General features: G+C 43.6%; 1 long non-coding RNA gene and 1 pseudogene across 1 annotated transcript; both read left to right on the forward strand.

Annotated features, from left to right (window-relative positions):
- Positions 1-12,750: 12,750 nt before the first annotated feature.
- On the forward strand, positions 12,751-16,412 carry LOC119286079 (annotated as a pseudogene).
- A 1,417-nt stretch (positions 16,413-17,829) lies between these two features.
- Positions 17,830-18,407, forward strand: LOC119286080. The gene is made up of 3 exons (XR_005140261.1): positions 17,830-17,883; positions 17,963-18,275; positions 18,360-18,407. It is a non-coding gene; the product is annotated as an uncharacterized LOC119286080 (long non-coding RNA).
- The last annotated feature ends 961 nt before the right edge of the window (positions 18,408-19,368 follow it).

Raw genomic sequence — 19,368 nt, forward strand, 5'->3', positions numbered from 1 at the left:
TCCCCGACCGCCACTCATAAGGAAGACAATCAATAAATAAAACATGCTCCGACTTCATCACATAACGGTTCACCATACGTGCATGCTACGAGAATCACAAACTTTAACACAAGTATTCTTTAAATTCACAACTACTCAACTAGCATGACTTTAATATTATCACCTCCATATCTCAAAACAATTATCATGCTTCAATCTTTTCTTAGTATTCAACACACTCAAAAGAAAGTTTCACGAATCTTGAATACCAAGCATATTATTATTAAGCAAATTACCATGCTATTAAGAGACTCTCAAAATAATTTAAGTAAAGAATGAGAGATCAATAGTTTCTTTAAAACAAATCCACCATCGTGCTCTAAAAGATCTAAGTGAAGCACATAGAGCAAAATTATAACGCTCAAAAGATATAAGTGAAGCACATAGAGCAAAACTACTTAGCTCAAAAGATATAAGTGAAGCACATACAGTATTCTATCAAATTTTAATTCTTGTATGGCTCTCTCAAAAGGTGTGTACAGCAAGGATGATTGTGGTATACTAAGACACAAAGACACAAATAATACAAGACACTCCAAGCAAAACACATATCATGTTGGTGAATAAAAATATAGCTCCAAGTAAATTACCGATGGAAGTGGACGAAAGAGGGGATGCCTCCCGGGGCATCCCCAAGCTTTGACTTCTTGGTGTCCTTGGATTATCTTGGGGGTGCCATGGGAATCCCCAAGCTTAGGCTCTTGCCACTCCTTGTTCCATGATCCATCAAAAGAATTCACCCAAAATTTGAAAACTTCACAACACAAAACTCAAAATAGAAAACTCGTGAGCTCCGTTAGCGAAAGAAAACAAAAGACTACTTCAAGGTACTATAATGAACTCATTTTTTATTTATATTGGTGTTAAACCTACTGTATTCCAACTTCTCTATGGACTATAAACTATTTTACTAACATAGATTCATCAAAATAAGCAAACAACACACGAAAAACAGAATCTGTCAAAAACAGAACAGTTTGTAGTAATCTGTAGCTAGCGCAAGATCTGGAACCCCAAAAATTCTAAAATAAATTGCTGGACATGAGAATCTATCTATTAATCATCTTCAAAAAGAATTAACTAAATATCACTCTTCAAATAAAAATGACAGCAGTTCTCGTGAGTGCTAAAGTTTCTATTTTTTACAGGAAGTTCAACAAGACTTTCCCCAAGTCTTCTCAACAGTTCTACTTGGCACAAACACTAATTAAACTCAAAGAAACACAACCAAAACAGAGGCTAAAGAATTTATTTATTACTAAGAAGGAGCAAAAAGCAAGGAATAAAAATAAAATTGGGTTGCCTCCCAACAAGCGCTATCGTTTAACGCCCCTAGCTAGGCATAAAAGTGAGGATAGATCTAGGTATTGCCATCTTTGGCTTTAGAGAAAAAGAGAGCAAACTTGTTATCTATGTAATTAATCTTTCTATTTTGACAGAGTACATGTCCATTAATGGTAGAAGAAAGATTAAGAATGTTGCGGAAATTGGCATCTAGGCTAGCTTTTATTTCTTTAATAGATTCGTTTTGGTAAGAAAGCAAGAGAGATGTGATTTCAGTTTTCTCATTAATGGGGTGCCCAAATATAGTTTTCATCCTCTCCTAGGTATCTATGGGGTCCCCTTCAAGAAAAACCCCCTCGAAAATAGAATCTAAAACTTGTTTGAACGAAGCGGGTAGCCCAACATAAAAGCTTTTTAAGTAAACCTCAATCTGATATTGGGGTACATAGCTAGCCCGGATCCTTAACAACCTATCCCAAGCATCTTTCAAAGATTTATCATGTAAATAACGAAAAATTCTAGAATCATCTTCATCAAAATTACTAACATTCTCACTGATAACTCCGGCAAGTTGTTCTATAGCATTTCAATTTATGAGTTTAGATAAGATAACATGATTGTCTGAAGCACTAGAACTTGGGAGAGAACCCCCAACTCTTTCTGGTTCTGACATGGCGAGGGAAAAGAGGCAAACAGAGAGGGGGGATAGAGAGAGAGGGTGAATAAAACGGCAAGGGTGAAGTGGGGGAGAGGAAAACGAGAGGCAAATGGCAAATAATGTAATGCGAGAGATAGGGATTGTGATGGGTACTTGGTATGTTGACTTTTTGGGTAGACTCCCCGGCAACGGCGCCAAAAATCCTGCTTGCTACGTCTTGAGCTTGCGTTGGTTTTCCCCGAAGAGGAAGGGATGATGCAGTAGAGTAGCGTAAGTATTTCCCTCAGTTTTTGAGAACAAGGTGTCAATCCAGTAGGAGGCCACGCTCAAGTCCCTCGTACCTGCACAAAACGATAGCTACTCCCAACCAACGCGATTAGGGGTTGTCAATCCCTTCACGGTCACTTACGAGAGTGAGATCTGATAGATATAATATTTTTGGTATTTTTGATATAAAGATGCAAAGTGAAAAGTAAAAGAAAAGTAAAAAGCAAAGCAAGATTAAAGTGATGGAGATTGATATGATGAGAATAGACCCGAGGGTCATAGGTTTCACTGGTGGCTTCTCTCAAGAGCATAAGTATTCTACGGTGGGTGAACAAATTACTGTTGAGCAATTGACAGAATTGAGAATAGTTATGCGAATATCTAGGCATGATCATGTATATAGGCATCACGTCTGTGACAAGTAGACGGCTGCATCTACTACTATTACTCCACTCATCGACCGCTATCCAGCATGCATCTAGAGTATTAAGTTAAAAACAGAGTAACGCCTTAAGGAAGATGACATGATGTAGAGAGATAAATTAATGCAATATGAAATAAACCCCATCTTGTTATCCTCGATGGCAACGATGTAATACATGCCTTGCTGCCCCTTCTGTCACTGGGAAAGGACACCGCAAGATCGAACCCAAAGCTAAGCACTTCTCCCATGGCAAGAACTACCAATCTAGTTGGCCAAACCAAACGAATAATTCGAAGAGACTTGCAAAGATAACCAATCATACATAAAGGAATTCAGAGAAGATTCAAATATTATTCATAGATAGACTTGATCATAAACCCACAATTCATCGGTCTCAACAAACACACCGCAAAAAGAAGATTACATCGAATAGATCTCCACAAGAGAGGTGGAGAACTTTGTATTGAGATTCAAAGAGAGAGAAGAAGCCATCTAGCTACTAACTATGGATCCGAAGGCCTGAGGTAAACTACTCACACTTCATCGGAGAGGCTAGGATGATGTAGAAGCCCTCCGTGATGACGGCCCTCTTCCGGCGGAGCTCCGGAACAGGCCCCAAGATGGGATCTCGTGGATACAGAAAATTTCGGCGGTGGAATTAGGTTTTTGGCTCCTGTTCTGATCGTTTGGGGGTACGTGTGTATATATAGGAGGAAGAAGTACGTCGGTGGAGCACCAAGGGGTCCATGAGGTAGGGGGCGCGCCCCCCACCCTCGTGACCGCCTCTTTTGTTCCTTGGAGCAGGGTCCAAGTCTCCTGGATCACGTTCGGTGATAAAATCACGTTCCCGAAGGTTTTATTCCGTTTGGACTCCGGTTGATTTTCCGTTTCTTCGAAACACTGAAATAGGCAAAAAAAACAGCAATTCTGGGCTGGGCCTCCGGTTAATAGGTTAGTCCCAAAAGTAATATAAAAGTGGAAAATAAAGCCCAATATAGTCTAAAACAATAGATAATATAGCATGGAGAAATCAAAAATTAGAGATACGTTGGAGACGTATCAGGCATCCTGTGACGGCCTCCTCCTCCTCAATCCCCCCCCCCAATGACCGCTTCAGCATCTGTAACCCGGCCACGCGTCAGTGCGCTCCACTTCCAGGCCTCCCCAACAGTAGTCTCATCAACATCGCCGCGATGTACCTGCACTGCCCGTCCCGCGAGTACCGCATCTTGTATTGGGAACTGATACACCAAGCTACCTACTATGTCATTATGGTCGGACGAAGGGGCTCGCAGAGGTGCATTGGAGTTCCTTCAGATACCCCTGCCATCGAGAAAGCTATGTTGGCCGCACGCACAATTGATCCTACTAATTTGGCCCCACCCATCAAGTTTCGTAGCTGCCTTCATTGGGATCATGCTTGGGTTCACCATGATGCTGGCATAGTCGTTTTCAATACGTTGCCAGAGTCATTCAAATTCATGCGTCGCCCGGCTGGTGCTACCAGCTTCTGCACTCGTTTTAGCGACATGGAAGATTCGATTGGCTTCAGCTGCTTTGACGATAGAAGGACAGTTGCCAGAATCTGGGTGTTGCAGGACTACGAGAAAGAGTCATGGTCATTCAAGTATCATGTTAAATTCCCGGTAGAGAGCTTATGTAACCTCGCAGATACAGAACATATGGTTTTGTCCCATGAGGGAGATGTGTTGGTCTACAATAAATCCGCACGTCACATGTTCCAATGCGACAACAACGACAAGTTTCTACAGGAATTCCGATGGAAATCATGGGCTTTGGACGTTATTGGACTTGGACATTGTTTTAAAGAAAGCCTCATCAAGCATGAATTTTTCCCGAGGCGAGTTGTTGGACAAGAAAGATTTTTCCAAAGTCTCTAAGCCTTTAAGGTACCATGATAATATGATTATTGTCCCTATATATTTCCCATCTTTTATAGTTTTTACAGTAGTAATTAGATATATATGCCTTTAAGTGCAGAAACAACACTATGGAAGAATATATATATGAGTTTTCCCAACTAGATATAGTTTTTACTATATGAGTTCTCCATACAATCTCTGTTTCTCATTTGAGTCAACACTTTTAGAATATTGGTTACACAGGAAGTATCCACTAATAACTTCTATCTCAGTTTTGGTGCTAACACTACCACCATTTCCTCTTTTCCCCCAAATATAAACCCTTTTCATTCACTTATTGCATGTCTAGCATCTAGTGCTGCTATTCTGAACTCTGAAGCCTATGTTATCATTTCCAAGTAAATTGTATATATGTTTCCCAACAGAATTTCCCATGGCTTATTGTTTGTTTGCGTTATCCTTTTAGATGCAATTCAACGTCTCTAACCAACACTCCATGACCAAAATATTCTTAGGTATTGCAATTTCTAGGTGAAAATCAGTCAATTGTTTTATATGGCATGAACTAACTACTGTGCGCCTCTGCCAGTGACATAGTTGACAAGTTCTAGTGTCCCATACTGGAGTTCACAAAATCTAATGCGTACTCCCTCTGTAAACTGGGAGTACTTTCTTGTTCTATTTGCTAGGTTATGAATGGACATAACAGTTAAGTGGTTTCCTAGAGAGTATCACTCCCAAGCTATAATGGATAGTGAAGTGATAGTAGAGGTGTAAACTAATTCACTGGCTCTGATTCGACGATCGATTGATGTATTCAGCTCTTAAGTGCAGAACATGTGACATCATAATTTGGAATATGCTGAGAAGTTGAGGCCTTTAGACAAAACTTACCAATTCAATGACTACTTTGTTGATAAGTAACTAGCAAACATGCCCGTGCGTTGCAACGGGAGAGAAGATTCAATTATGCTCACTAAACTGAATATTTTGGTATAAGCATCTGGTCTCACCCTGATTTTGGTTGTATCCCAATAGAATAATGGGTCTCACTCCAATAGTAGTGTCCTTTTCCCATTACACAACAAATCCCCTCAAAACAAAAGTAAAACACACCAATTTCGCAATCGCCTTTATGTTTGATCTTGTATAGATGCGCTAGTATTTCTTGAAGATGTCACTGAAGCACAAAGTCACATCTCACCATATCTGAAAATTCAGAGTTGTACATCCAAACCAATAGAGCACTGCTCACAGTGGAGATTCTTTTTCCTTGAGTCGGCAAATTCTGAAATGACATAGAATTGACTGAACCCATAAGGAAAAATGAGTCGGTCCTAGTATTTATTCATATAAGGTCGGTTTTGCCTAAGTATTTATATCCATATGCAGAATGGAGTGCAGAGATGAAATCCTAGAACATAACTACATGCGCACATGAGGACGGACGTGAACAAGACTTAATTTGTTTGTTGTTCATCCACATAAAACATACATAGATCTAGGTCATCATCTCAGTTGAGAATGTGATGTGAATGTAAGTTTCAGGGAGGCTGGGCTAACCTTCACATGAGTTCTTATTAAGATGTTAGGGTGACACAGGGAAGAAACGCTTCGCGGCTCCATGCCACCACAAAAACTCAGGGATCTCATAAATCTTGTTTATCTGGGTTGACAATATGTGTAAAACAGTGCACATTTATCTCTAGATTCAGCAATTGGAAGGACGTCCAACAAAATCTCCTGATAATACAAGAGCACATAAGGTGCAGCGGAGTAGAGTAGATCACCCATTTATAAAAACAAAACCATGTCAAACTTTAATAACATTTATAGACGTGACATGTCTTCTCTTTTTCAAGAAAAAAAGTGACCATGTCTTCGAGGAGAGCAACTAAAATGAAGATCAGGGGATACCCGATGTTAAAGAGACAATAACCACACTTAAGAAAAAGTTACTAACAGACCTCAAACCATCACTCTGGAAAATGTGAATCCCGTGGAAAATACTTTATTTTATCCCAATAAGACAATTTCAAATGTGTGTAGAAATTACTGCTAATGTGTGCAAGCTGGATGTCAACTCTTGGCACCATAGTTGGTCGTGCATGGTAACTGGTAAGTAGAAATTTTTAGGTTTCAGTTGTAGCATTAGCACTAACAGTCCCATGTGCAAAAATCAGAAAACATAATATTCGAACAACCTCGTATCACCGAATGGCTTTCAAGGTGAACTGACCCAAAGATGATGATGTAGATCTTGCGGATGGTCATTCACCGCAGGTCCAGTACTTCATCATCCACAGTCGCCACGAGCACTGGCCACGCGCACCACCTTGAAATGCCGCGCACTATTGCCTGCCACGCTGCTAGCCCCGTAGCGTGTAGGCCACCATTGTCGTCGCCACCACCCTGGGGCTTGACTTTGCCCTGCCCTGTTAATCATGTCCACACCTCAGCTCCCAGATATTTGGGTCTGAATGTGATGGCGATATGCGTCATGGTGATCTCCTGCTTATTGCTTTTAGTGAACTCGGTGGGCTTGGCATTGGGGATGCAATTATCGTTGAGCCACGTCTCATACTGGAACATGATTATCCTCAAATTCTTTCTATCTCGAAATAGATATATTGATGCCAAATGAAATTTTGCCCTTGGTCAAACTGATAGACAACATCCTGTTCTTGCTCTAGTTTTAAAAGATAATAATTCAGATGAAAAAAATCAGTACCATTGGAAATCTTATGACAAAGACTGCAGTATTCATGTTGGGTACATGTATAAATTTTGAACCAATTAGTCCTAGTTCTCAATCTAAACCTCTGCCTTTATTTCCAAAATACCAACTGCATCTATTGTGTGTGATTTCTTCCAGTCTACACATCAAACTATCATCTTAGTTGCTGTATTATATACTCCCTCTATCTCAGTATATATAGACAAAAAAATCTTATATTTTGAGACAGAGGGAGTAGATGTTACCTTTGAAACTTAGCTGGCCAGTTTGACTTCAACTTGAGAGCTCAGATGAATTTCTTCTCAGTGGATGCCAGCTCCTTCATTTGGCGAAGCGCACATCGGCCTGAACCAGCGCCCTTTAGGAGCCAACAAAAATTTAAATCAGTTTCTTTAAGGAAAAGTAAAACCAGTTCTGAATTGCAGAGCATGTACAAATTGGAAAGAAAAAGGCCTCTGAATCTGCATCTCGGCAAAACACTTCACACCCTTCACCCCAGCAGAGAACCAAGTCTGAAGGTCGACTGGATTCAATTACATCATGCATTCACCCATGACATATGCATCTCTATGGACTTTGATTTCCAACTCTACCTGCAACCAGAGTGTTTTCTCTCTAAAAAAGCAACCAAAGTGTACACAGTTAGCTTCAGTTCGTACATGTAGCAGAAAGGCAAGGAATATATTCTCTGTTTTGTCCGACCAGATGAGGGGAGCATGGGTCTCCGCGCCTTGATCCGGCCCGAAGGAGCCGCCAATGAAGCATGCTATGCTCAGAGAGGGGAGGGAGGGGTTAGGTGTCTAGATCGGGCTGAGGTAAGGGAGGGAGCGGTGAGGATGGTGGGGGAGGGGGAGGGGAGATCGACCTGCCACCGGCCGCCTCCGGTGCAGGTGAGGTGAGTCGGGTGGCGGGATGGCCTGCCGCCGGTGCCAAGCGAGGCGAAACCGTGGGGGCGAGGCGAGCGCAGGAGTGTGGGTGGGAGGATGCGGGCGCCCCTTTTTTCCCCATGACGTGGCAGGAGCCGGCCGACGATTGGGGAGGGGGGCATGAGGCGGTCGGCGGTGTGTGGGGCTTGGCAGGAGGTGGGTGGGGCAGGGCGGAGCGCCGTGAGGTAGAACGTGACTGTGTTTTTTCCTTCATATCGGTTCGATTTGGATGACGGGTTGAATATCAAAAAATACAGGGGCTTTTCTGCAAAAACGCTGACGACTTATGACCACAAGCGATAGCCGCTTTATTATTAGGCAGAGATAGAGATTAATGTTTTTCTGCTGAGATTGTTTGTTTTAAGATATATCGTTGGGCTCCTGCAGTCTCCTCTCTTTGCCAAAAAGCAAATCCCCGCCGAGAAGGCCGAGCCGTGCGGAGCGGGCCGTGAGGAGTGGCGAGAAGGGGAGAGATCGAAGGACCGGAGGTAGCAGTGGTTTCCACAGGCGACCTTGTCCTCGGTGGCAGTGGTGGCTCCCCTGTAGTCGGCTCGGATCATAGACGGGGGTGGTTGGAGATGGCGGGCTGATGCGCTCAACAGCAAGATCCGGCAGGCGGCGTGTGGTGGAGGGAGGGGAAGGAGGCGGCCGCGCCACGGATGGACGCTCTATTCCTGAATCGTGAAACTTGTAGTAATAAATGAGATAAGAGTACTTGATCATCAATTCTAAAGCTGCCGTCTTGCTCACAACCTTGGATTTCTTGGTGAACTCTACACATCCACTACAAGACAATGTCTAGTTTCAGTTATCTGAACATGAGTACTGAATTGATTCAGGCAAGATACGATTGTCAAGAAAAAAAAGATAGTAAAGACTGTTCTAAGTTTCTCTCACAGCAGCATGAGGTTCTTAACTGTGCACTTTGCCTAAAGCTGAAACAAAGTTGCAAGATAGGAGTACATTTTTTTCCTAATCCTGGATATTGATAAACACTGTATGAGATAATCCTGAATATTACAACTTGTAATGATCAATGAGACAAGAGTACTTGATCCTTAATTTTTAACCTATCATCTTGATCATAACCTTGGATTTCTCAGTGAACTCTATACATCTATCATTTTATATTACCAACAAACAACTAATCCTGACAATTACTGTAGAAAATAATAGACAGTACATGGTAACTGTATGAACACATAATTCTAAAAGATACAACTTGTAATGATGAATGAGATAAGAGTACTCAATCCTCGTATTGGTCAAAACCATAGATTTCTCAGTAAACTTCATTTGTCTGTCGATACAGTATGTATTTCCAACAAATACTACACACAACAGCGTCTAATGCAGTTATCTGAATAATGTCTACTGATTTCATTCAGGCAAGCAACAACCAAAAAAGTTGTGACAACTAAATTCAATCTACAACTTTACAGCAAAAGGTTCAAACATTTGTTCAAGGAAATGAATGCAACCTCGGAGTTTTGCAGGAAACGAAATATAACATCACACACTGTGATTCTTTAACATGGTTCTCCTCTCAGTACACGTATATATCAATCAAAAAGGTATTTTGATTGATTCATGTGCCTGCTAACATGCAGACTGCTTGCCTACAGAGACAAGATGGGGGTGAGAGAGAAGGAGGGAGAGGTATATGGCTTACCACCTACAACGGGGATGAGGAAGAACCTGCAACAGCAGCAGCTTCTCTTTGGCCGGGCCCCTTCACGCATGCAGAGCAGATCGGAGGGAGCAAACTGACTGCATATATAGACCACACACACGAATCAGATGTGGAGATGAAGAAGGCCAGAAGAAGAGAAGGGATTCATGGCATACCCTTGCGGAAGTTGCCGCTCTTGCTCTCAGAGGAGAGGAAGGTGCTGCAGATCCTGAGCTCGGTCACCATGGCCGCCCGCGGGCTAGGGTTTCGGGCGCGAGCAGGGAGGGATGGATGGGTGTGGAGGTGAAAGGAGGAGGGCGCGGTGGTGGCGGCGGTGGTGGGAGGAGGAGGACTCCTCTGCCGCTGTGTGGTCGTGGTGGCACCGATGCGGGAACGTCGGTGCGGGAACACCAGTGCGGATCGGGTCATGGACGGCGGCTGGGATGTAGGCGGTCGGCGCGGTGAAGTAGGTGGTCGGCATCCAGTGGAGGGAGGCGACCGGCTATGAGGGGCGAGAGGTGGCCGGCGATGGGGGAGGGAGGCAGCCAACGCACCGGCGGCGACGGATGCTCGTGCAGGAGGGAGGATGAGATGCGTGAATCGGGTAGGGATCGTGGAGAGGCGTGCGGGGATGGTTTTCTCTGCACTGTAAAACCAGTGGGAGAGGGACGAATAAAAATCGGCGAAAAAAAACCGATGAAAAAAACCCAACAAAAATAGAAGGTGGGAGCGAGGGAATTGGAGGTGGGAGGGAGGACGAAAATAAACCAGGAGAGATGGGACGAAAATTAAACCCGAAACGCGACCTATCAACTGAGACACTAAAAGTAGAGATTTAAGTTTTCTTTGAAGGGTCCCGTTCTAGGGTCAATGGTTAACGGCGCCTATACAAACCTCGCCTAACGCGAGTTTGAGCGACCTCTCGCATTAAGGCGTCGCGAAAAGGGCCGGCCCAGGTTAGTCACATGTAAGTTCGTCTTTTCTCTTGTTTTTTCTTTGTTCATTTTTATGTTTTTTATTTTATTATTAATATTTTCTAAAATATTATAAGTACATTATTTCAAAAAATAAAACAAATAAAAATATTAAAACAGTGATTTTGAAAAAAGATAGTAACAAATGCAAAAAAATTGTTAGCTTAATTAACAAAATTGATACCATATTAGAAAATGTTCGTGACATTTTGTAAATATTCATGTGCTTAAAAAATGTATGTGACATTACGAACAAAATTTAATCATATTTAGAAAAATGTATGTAAAATAAATTTTCAAATGTATGTCAAAAATGTTCATAGCATAAAAAACTGTCTGTGACATTTTAAAAGTTCATGCATTTCAGAAAAAAAGTATGAGATATTATAAGAAGTTATTCATCATGTAGTTAGAAAATATTAAACGTATATCAAATAAATGTTCCAGATGTATACGTAAAATGTACAATGTTTATGAGAAATGTATATATCAAATATTTATTCGAAAGAAATGTTAATAATTGTATTTAAAATGCTAATCATGTATTAAAAAAAATTAAGCATGTATAAAAAATGTTCTTGTTGTATAAGAAAAATCTAGACATCGAAAGAGTTTATTTTCAATAATAGTAATCGTGTATTTTAATTATTTAACATGTATAGTAATAATGTTTCAGGCGTACATGAAAAATATACATATAAATCAAGAAAAACGATACAAACAACACATAGAAAACAAAACAAGTTAATCAAAAAGTTGTAAAACCGAAGAAAAACCAATGAAAACCATAAAGAGTAACAGAAAAAAGGAAAGAAAAAACACACAAAAAAAACAAGTGAAAAAGAAAGAGAAATGAAGAAAACCAAATAAAATTAGTATATATCAAAGAAAGAAAGAAACCAAAGAAAACCAAAGTTATAGCCATTAAAAAATAAACGAAAGAAAACCAGTGAAAAATAAAAAGAACAGGAATAAAACCTAGAGTATGGTGAAACCTACGCTAATGGCCGGTCCACTCGCGCTGCACCTGACCCGGGAGAAGTTAACGTCTTGTTGTAAGTGATTTACTATACATGTCTAAAAAACATAGCTCTCATGCATGTTGCTTTTTTTCTTTGAAGATTCTCGTGCATGCTGCTAGGGTCATTGGAGGGCGTGTGGTGGGGTAGTTCTGTCGGATCTCACGGAATTCAATGCGTGTTGGTCTTCGGTGGATCCGTTAATTCGTTTTCATTTGGATGTTTACAGGTTTGATCCTTTCGATCTTCGACTTTCTCCATCGGGATGGTTGCTGCTTTGGTGCACTGGTCCTACGGAGTCTTAGCAGGACGACTTCTCGACTGTCAACTACAACAAGGTTTGTTCGGCTCCAGCAAGGGAGGGCCGATTGCGATGCGCCTTCGGCTCGCTCCAGTGCTTGTAGTCATCGTTAGGTGGTCCGCGGACTTGATTGTATTTTTTATTACCTCTGGTGTTCTTTATACTGACATAATTGACTATGAATAGATTGAAAAATTCTCAGGCAAAAAAAAAAAAGCATCGAGGAGGAGCTCTCTTCAAAAAGCCAACCAAGAGAGATAGCCAGAAAAAAAAAACCGAGAGCAACATGTTTGTGTTACAGGCCAGCCAGCCCAATGATTTGAATGATTGGCGTCAGGGAAATTGTCTGGGGTCAGCCCAACAAAACCCAATTAGTATTTCCTTATACCAAAACAGAAAAAGAGAAAAAGGAAAGAAACACGACCAATATTGGCCTATAAGCCTACAACTACGAAACCACGCCTCGCGCGCCCATCGCCGTCCGATCACAACCCAACGCCCGCGAACGCCACCGTCGGAACCTTCCAGAGCCCCTCCCCGTCCGCTATAAACGCCCGCCGTCCGCCTCCGTTTCACCCCCTCTACCAGTCCTCCCACCACCAAAACCCTAGCGCCGCCACCGCCAGCACCACCGCCGTACTTCCAAACCGAGCGACAGCTGCAATGGCCGGCAAGGGCGAGGGTCCCGCCATCGGGATCGATCTCGGCACGACCTACTCCTGCGTCGGCGTGTGGCAGCACGACCGAGTTGAGATCATCGCCAATGACCAGGGCAACCGCACCACCCCCTCCTACGTCGCCTTCACCGACTCCGAGAGGCTCATCGGCGATGCGGCCAAGAACCAGGTCGCCATGAACCCGGTCAACACGGTTTTCGGTGAGCAATCCACCACCTTTCGTCATTACTCTTGTTTATCCGCTTTAGATCTGTCGATCGGGGCTCTGTCTAGTGCGCGGATTGAGCTTAGTTCAGCCACTTCAGATCGATTTTGTACGGTTTGTTACAGTTTAGCCTTTGCAATATGTTCTGGTGTCAGCGCGTGCTTCGGTTGATTTGATTCGTTGACTAGTTGTACCTGCGCCAGGTTACATGTGGCTGGTTGCTTAGTTTAATCTGTTCCCGCCGTAGCTGTATTATATAGTAATAGATAGATCTGTGCGTGCGCATAGTTTTTTATGTGTGGATACTTCTGCATGCGGGAGCTTGGTTCAATCACGGTGCAATTATTTGTTTCTGCCCTATCCCTCTATAGGGGAAAACATGGCACTGTCAAAGCCAGTAAGAAAAAGAATCGAAAGTAGATGTGGACTCACACTGTAGATGTGGTTTTATACCTGGATGAATTCGTACCTTACGGCAAATAAAATATCTCAGTTGTGCCATCTAGCTTGAACAAAGTGGATGATGCATCACTTAATATAAAATGATAATCAGTGGAATACCAAGCACTACCGTCTGATATATACTTCATAAAGCTCTTAATTCATTTAACTTATTTTTTGAACTGTTTTTTCTTTCCTGTTTGATTTTTTTAACATGGAGTTAGCACCTGTGATGTAAATTAGCCCATTTGTTCAACATAAGTGATTATTCCAAAAAATCACTGGTTGCTAACTTGGTAAAATTCTGTAATGTTATTTTTTACCCCTTTAATATTTATGTTGCTCTTTATTGCCACCATCTGGTATCTGACACGGTCTTATTTTGTGTCTACGCATTTTGTAATATGGCATGTAATAAGGGGGAACGGACCTTGTGCCACTGGCTACTTTACTAATTTCCTATTCTATGCTTTTGCATGTGTATAGCATCTTGATTATTGACTTTTATGCATCAATGTTTGTTATTCCGTTCAAGGGTCCACCTTGTCTCTGTACTAGGCAAGTTTACCAGTAGATCATACCGTGCTTTGTTCTGTATAAGCTTTTGCATGTTTTCTGATGATTAATTACTGCCATATATTTTATTTCCTGAACTGATTTCAAGTTTGATTATCTATATAAGGCTTGGTTGATATTCTGTTGCTTATTTTCTTTATTAATTATTAATTATCAATACATCATTGTGATAAATTGGTATTTCAAGTCGCTGACATGATAATTTGCTCTGTAGATGCCAAGCGTCTCATTGGCAGGAGAGTTAGTGATCCTTCTGTCCAGAGTGACATGAAGCTTTGGCCCTTCAAGGTCATTGCTGGACCTGGAGACAAGCCTATGATTGTTCAGTACAAGGGTGAGGAGAAGGAGTTTGCTGCTGAAGAGATCTCCTCCATGGTCCTCATCAAGATGCGTGAGATAGCTGAAGCGTATCTTGGCAGCACCATCAAGAATGCTGTTGTCACTGTCCCTGCCTACTTCAATGACTCTTAGAGGCAGGCCACCAAGGATGCTGGAGTGATTGCAGGCCTGAATGTTATGCGCATTATCAACGAGCCAATTGCTGCTGCTATTGCTTATGGTCTTGATAAGAAGGCCACCAGTGTTGGTGAGAAGAATGTTCTCATCTTTGACCTTGGTGGTGGCACCTTTGATGTTTCCCTCCTCATCATTGAAGAGGGTATCTTTGAGGTCAAGTCCACTGCTGGTGACACTCACCTTGGTGGTGAGGACTTTGACAACAGAATGGTCAACCACTTCGTCCAAGAATTCAAGAGGAAGAACAAGAAGGATATTAGTGGCAACCCCAGGGTTCTCCGCAGGCTGAGGACAACTTGTGAGCGGGCGAAGAGGACCCTCTCCTCCACTGCGCAGACCACCATTGAGATTGACTCGCTGTATGAGGGCATCGACTTCTACACGACCATCACCCGTGCCAGGTTTGAGGAGTTGAACATGGATCTCTTCAGGAAGTGCATGGAGCCTGTTGAGAAGTGCCTGAGGGATGCTAAGATGGACAAGAGCACTGTCCATGATGTTGTCCTTGTTGGTGGCTCCACCAGGATCCCAAGGGTGCAGCAGCTGCTTCAGGACTTCTTCAATGGCAAGGAGCTGTGCAAGAACATCAACCCGGATGAGGCTGTTGCCTATGGTGCTGCAGTCCAGGCTGCCATCTTGAGTGGAGAGGGCAATGAGAAGGTCCAGGACCTCCTGCTGCTTGATGTCACACCTCTTTCTCTTGGTCTGGAGACTGCTGGAGGTGTCATGACCGTTTTGATTCCAAGGAACACCACCATCCCCACCAAGAAGGAGCAGGTCTTCTCCACCTACTTTGACAACCAGCCTGGTGTCCTTATCCAGGTTTATGAGGGCGAGAGGACCAGGACCCGCGACAACAACCTGCTGGGCAAGTTTGAGCTCTCCGGCATCCCTCCTGCCCCCAGGGGTGTGCCCCAGATCACGGTCTGCTTCGACATTGATGCTAATGGCATTCTGAACGTCTCCGCCGAGGACAAGACCACTGGGCAGAAGAACAAGATCACCATCACAAATGACAAGGGCAGGCTGAGCAAGGATGAGATCGAGAAGATGGTGCAGGAGGTTGAGAAGTACAAGTCAGAGGACGAGGAGCACAAGAAGAAGGTGGAGTCAAAGAATGCCCTTGAGAACTATGGGCAGAAATCACAGATTTGACCTGAGGCAGAAATCAAATCACAAACTGACCTGTTCAGGAAAAAATTTCTCTCTGCTGACCCTTTGGTGTGGCGCCCGACATCTGGGCGCCGCACCCTACTATGCAGCGCCTTCCCCTTAGGCGTCGCACATCCTGCCAGCGTGGCAGCCCTTGTCCAGTTGCGGCCTCACACGCACCTGTGCAGCGCCTAAGAGCTATGCGCCACACTTTGACGTGCAGCGCCTAGGCCTTGGGCGCTGCACAGTGACTTAAGCGCGGCCGCCCCAGCTCGACCAGGCAGTTCTTCATCTCTCCGCTCTCTGTACAGAGAGCAGCGGCGGCGGCGACGCCCCTGTCTAATCCCCCCACATCCCTCTCAGATCTGAAGATTTGATCTGTGGATTCGATCCCCAATCCATCCTACTAGGTAAACTCTTCCCTTCTCTTTCTTTTGCTTCGTAAATTTGTTGCCATTCTAGAGATTTGTCCATGATTTGATGGAACCCTTGATTTGTTTGGTTTGCTCGATTTAGGATGTGTATTCATATTGGTAGTACCATAGTGTTATTTATTAGTTCACAACATATGATTCTTGTTGTTGAAACCCTAGATTGTTTAGTTTTTTTAGATATATATGAGATGCCTATTTTTGTTTAGTTTATTTGAGATGAAGATGAACTTTTATATGTTTATTGTTTGAAATTGTAAGGATGGTTTGGCTTCTGGACGATGTCTACGACGTGCAACACCGGGCCTACATGATGCGCGAGAAGGATAAGGTAATAATGAGTAATCTAAATATTTTGCAAATTTGCCTTTAGTTGAAATTTACATGCCCTAAGATTTGTCATTACTTGTTTTTTGCAGAAGCTTGAACCTTTGAAGATTCGGTATCACGGGGTCTTTGGTCTTGCCATGCCTTACGATGAGCGGTACACACCGTACATCAAGCAGGCAGGACTACTCCCGTGGATTCTGTTGGTCAGCCGGTCCATGCCGAATCTGAACGCTCCACTGGTGTCCGCTCTTGTTGATCGGTGGAGGCCAGAGACCCACAGTTTCCATCTTCGGACCGGGGAGATGACCGTGACGCTCGAGGATGTCTCGTTGATCATCGGTCTTGCTATCGACGGGAGGCCTCTATGTATGAGCACCGATTCTGATGGGTGGCGCGAGCAGATGATTGCTCTTATCGGTATGGCTCCTACCGAGGCTGAGGATGATGTAGAGGAGGGAGAAGAGAAGAAGAAGAGGGAAAGGAAGGCAGCCGGAGCTGCTTTCACGTGGATTCAAAATAACTTTGCGACGTGCCCTCCGGATGCAACTGATGATGTGATCCAGACACATGCTCGTGTGTATATGTGGTACATTGTGTCGAGGACTTTGTTTCCTGACTCCACTGGCAAGAACACTCCATGGATGTGGCTGAAGGCGTTGACCGTCTTCGATAGCAAATGGAGCTGGGGTTCAGCGACTCTTGCGTACTTGTACCGACAGGTAGTTGGTCTGTTTTGTGATCAACTCATTTATTCATTAGCAATGCAAGCTTGCTGTCAAGTTAACATTGTTTTTCTTTCATATGTAGCTGAATGATGCGTGTTGCAGGATCACACCTAATGCAGGCATTGGTGGTAATCTGCTTCTACTTTCTGTATGAAGCTGGGAGCGTCTGCCTGTTGGACGCCCGAAGAGCGTCAGGTTTGATCCTTGGTATGCAGATGAACATGACGAATTACGGCACCCCACGTGGGCTTACAAGTGGGATATCGTTTCCGAGATGACGAACAATGTCAATCTCATGTACCAAAAGTACATTGCCGAGTTGGACACGATTACGCCTGAGCAGGTAAGGAGGTCATTACTTTAGTCCTTTCTCATGCTTGCTTGAAAAATAGTTATCAAATTTGCATTGTTGCCCTGTTTCATAGGTGGAATGGCAGCCATATGGCGCGGGTGAGAGCTTGGGGTACACCGCGGACTTTCGCCTCAACCCGATGTGCTTGCGGGATAAGGATCTCTGGCTTATGCGGTGCCCACTGATATGCAACTGGGCGGTTGAGTTTCATTTGCCGCATCGCGTGTATCGTCAGTTTGGTCTTTTCCAGCCTCACCCGCCGGATTGGGTGGACACGGATAAAGCACTTCATAGGTAAGAGAGCATGTGTGCGTATTGTCTAATCATCGGGACTCCTTTTGATTGTGCTAATATTTGGTTTTATACCACGCAGGTTGGATAGGAGAAGGCAACGGAAGATAAAGGACTGGGCCAAGCATCATTCTGCGTATGTTACCCGCTTCCAGCTTTGTGTGGAGCAAGCTTGTAGCACTGCACGTGCCCCGCTTCGTGAGCACAACTCACTTGCTTTTGATAACTACGTACGATGGTTTATTGGAACTACTCGAGTTGAGATATGCCCGCCGGCATATAATGAGGATATTCTTGAAGAACCCGTAAACTTTGAGGATCTAGCAAAGGGGAAGTACAACAGAGATGTCAGGCTAGGGCAAGGAGTCCATGCTGTTCCGGTGATTAACTATGTGGTAAAGTGTTCCCCTCTTTACTTTCCTGTTGACCGTATTACACATGTTTGAATGGCTAACGCATTCATTTTTTCTCATCCGCAGCGCACCGAGATCAAGAAAGCAGCTGATGAGAGCCAGTCTATTCTGGAGAAGACACCGGTTGGAACTGGCAATGATGATGGTTCACTACGAGCATTCCTCAAGGTACATATCGCATTCACTATGAGAGCCAGTCTATGTTGCGAAGTTTGATATCTTACACACTTGTTCGTGTTACAGCGTCAGGCCAAGAAGTTAAGGCGGTTATCGATCCTTCTCGGTTGCCGTGATCCTGAATATGGTGAACCATCTGCCTCTAGGTCTGGTACACCATCAGACCCCGCACCTCACCATGAGGGGGACGATGTGAGTTCCTCATATGCTTATATGGATGATGAGGGTGGGATCACCCAAGAGGTATGACTAATCCTTTAGATGTGATTCTCACTTGATTACGACATCGGCCTTCACCATATTGTTTTGTTGTGTGATAGGATGATGAGCTTGATGATGACATGACTTTGGCGGACGCTCAAGCTCGGTCCGCATATGTGTTCAAGCCTAGGCAGCCCAGACGCCGGTACACGCCCAACGACTATGACAACAGAGGCAACCCAAAGGTGGTCGTAGGGACCTCGCGGATGGCTAGCTTGGATGATGAGGCGGAGGCGGAGGCGGAGGCGGAGGAGGAAGTGCACGAAGAGGATCCTCGTGCTCCTAAGAAGAAGAAGCTTGCCTGCAGGCGTGCCACCAGGAACACGCGCGAAAGGCATTAGTGCTTGTTCATGTTAATTGTAGCCGTTTAATTAGGTTGACGAACCTGTGAGGTTATGTTATATGTTGGTGAACTCTTACTAGTGTGGTATTTGTGTTTGCAAACCTGAAGTAATGTTGAATTGTCTTAAATGATATGATGTTCAAGTTATTAGTTTCTGCAGTTTACAGTATTTTTATTATGTTATATGTTGGTGAACTCTTACTAGTGCAGTTTACAATATTTTTATTATGTGAGTGTTGCTGCAGGAGGCCAAAATGGCATCTGTTTCTGCAGTTTTGCTTATAGCAGCACTGC

This window comes from Triticum dicoccoides, chromosome 4A (assembly GCF_002162155.2).
Source record: "Triticum dicoccoides isolate Atlit2015 ecotype Zavitan chromosome 4A, WEW_v2.0, whole genome shotgun sequence".
Lineage (NCBI taxonomy): Eukaryota > Viridiplantae > Streptophyta > Magnoliopsida > Poales > Poaceae > Triticum > Triticum dicoccoides.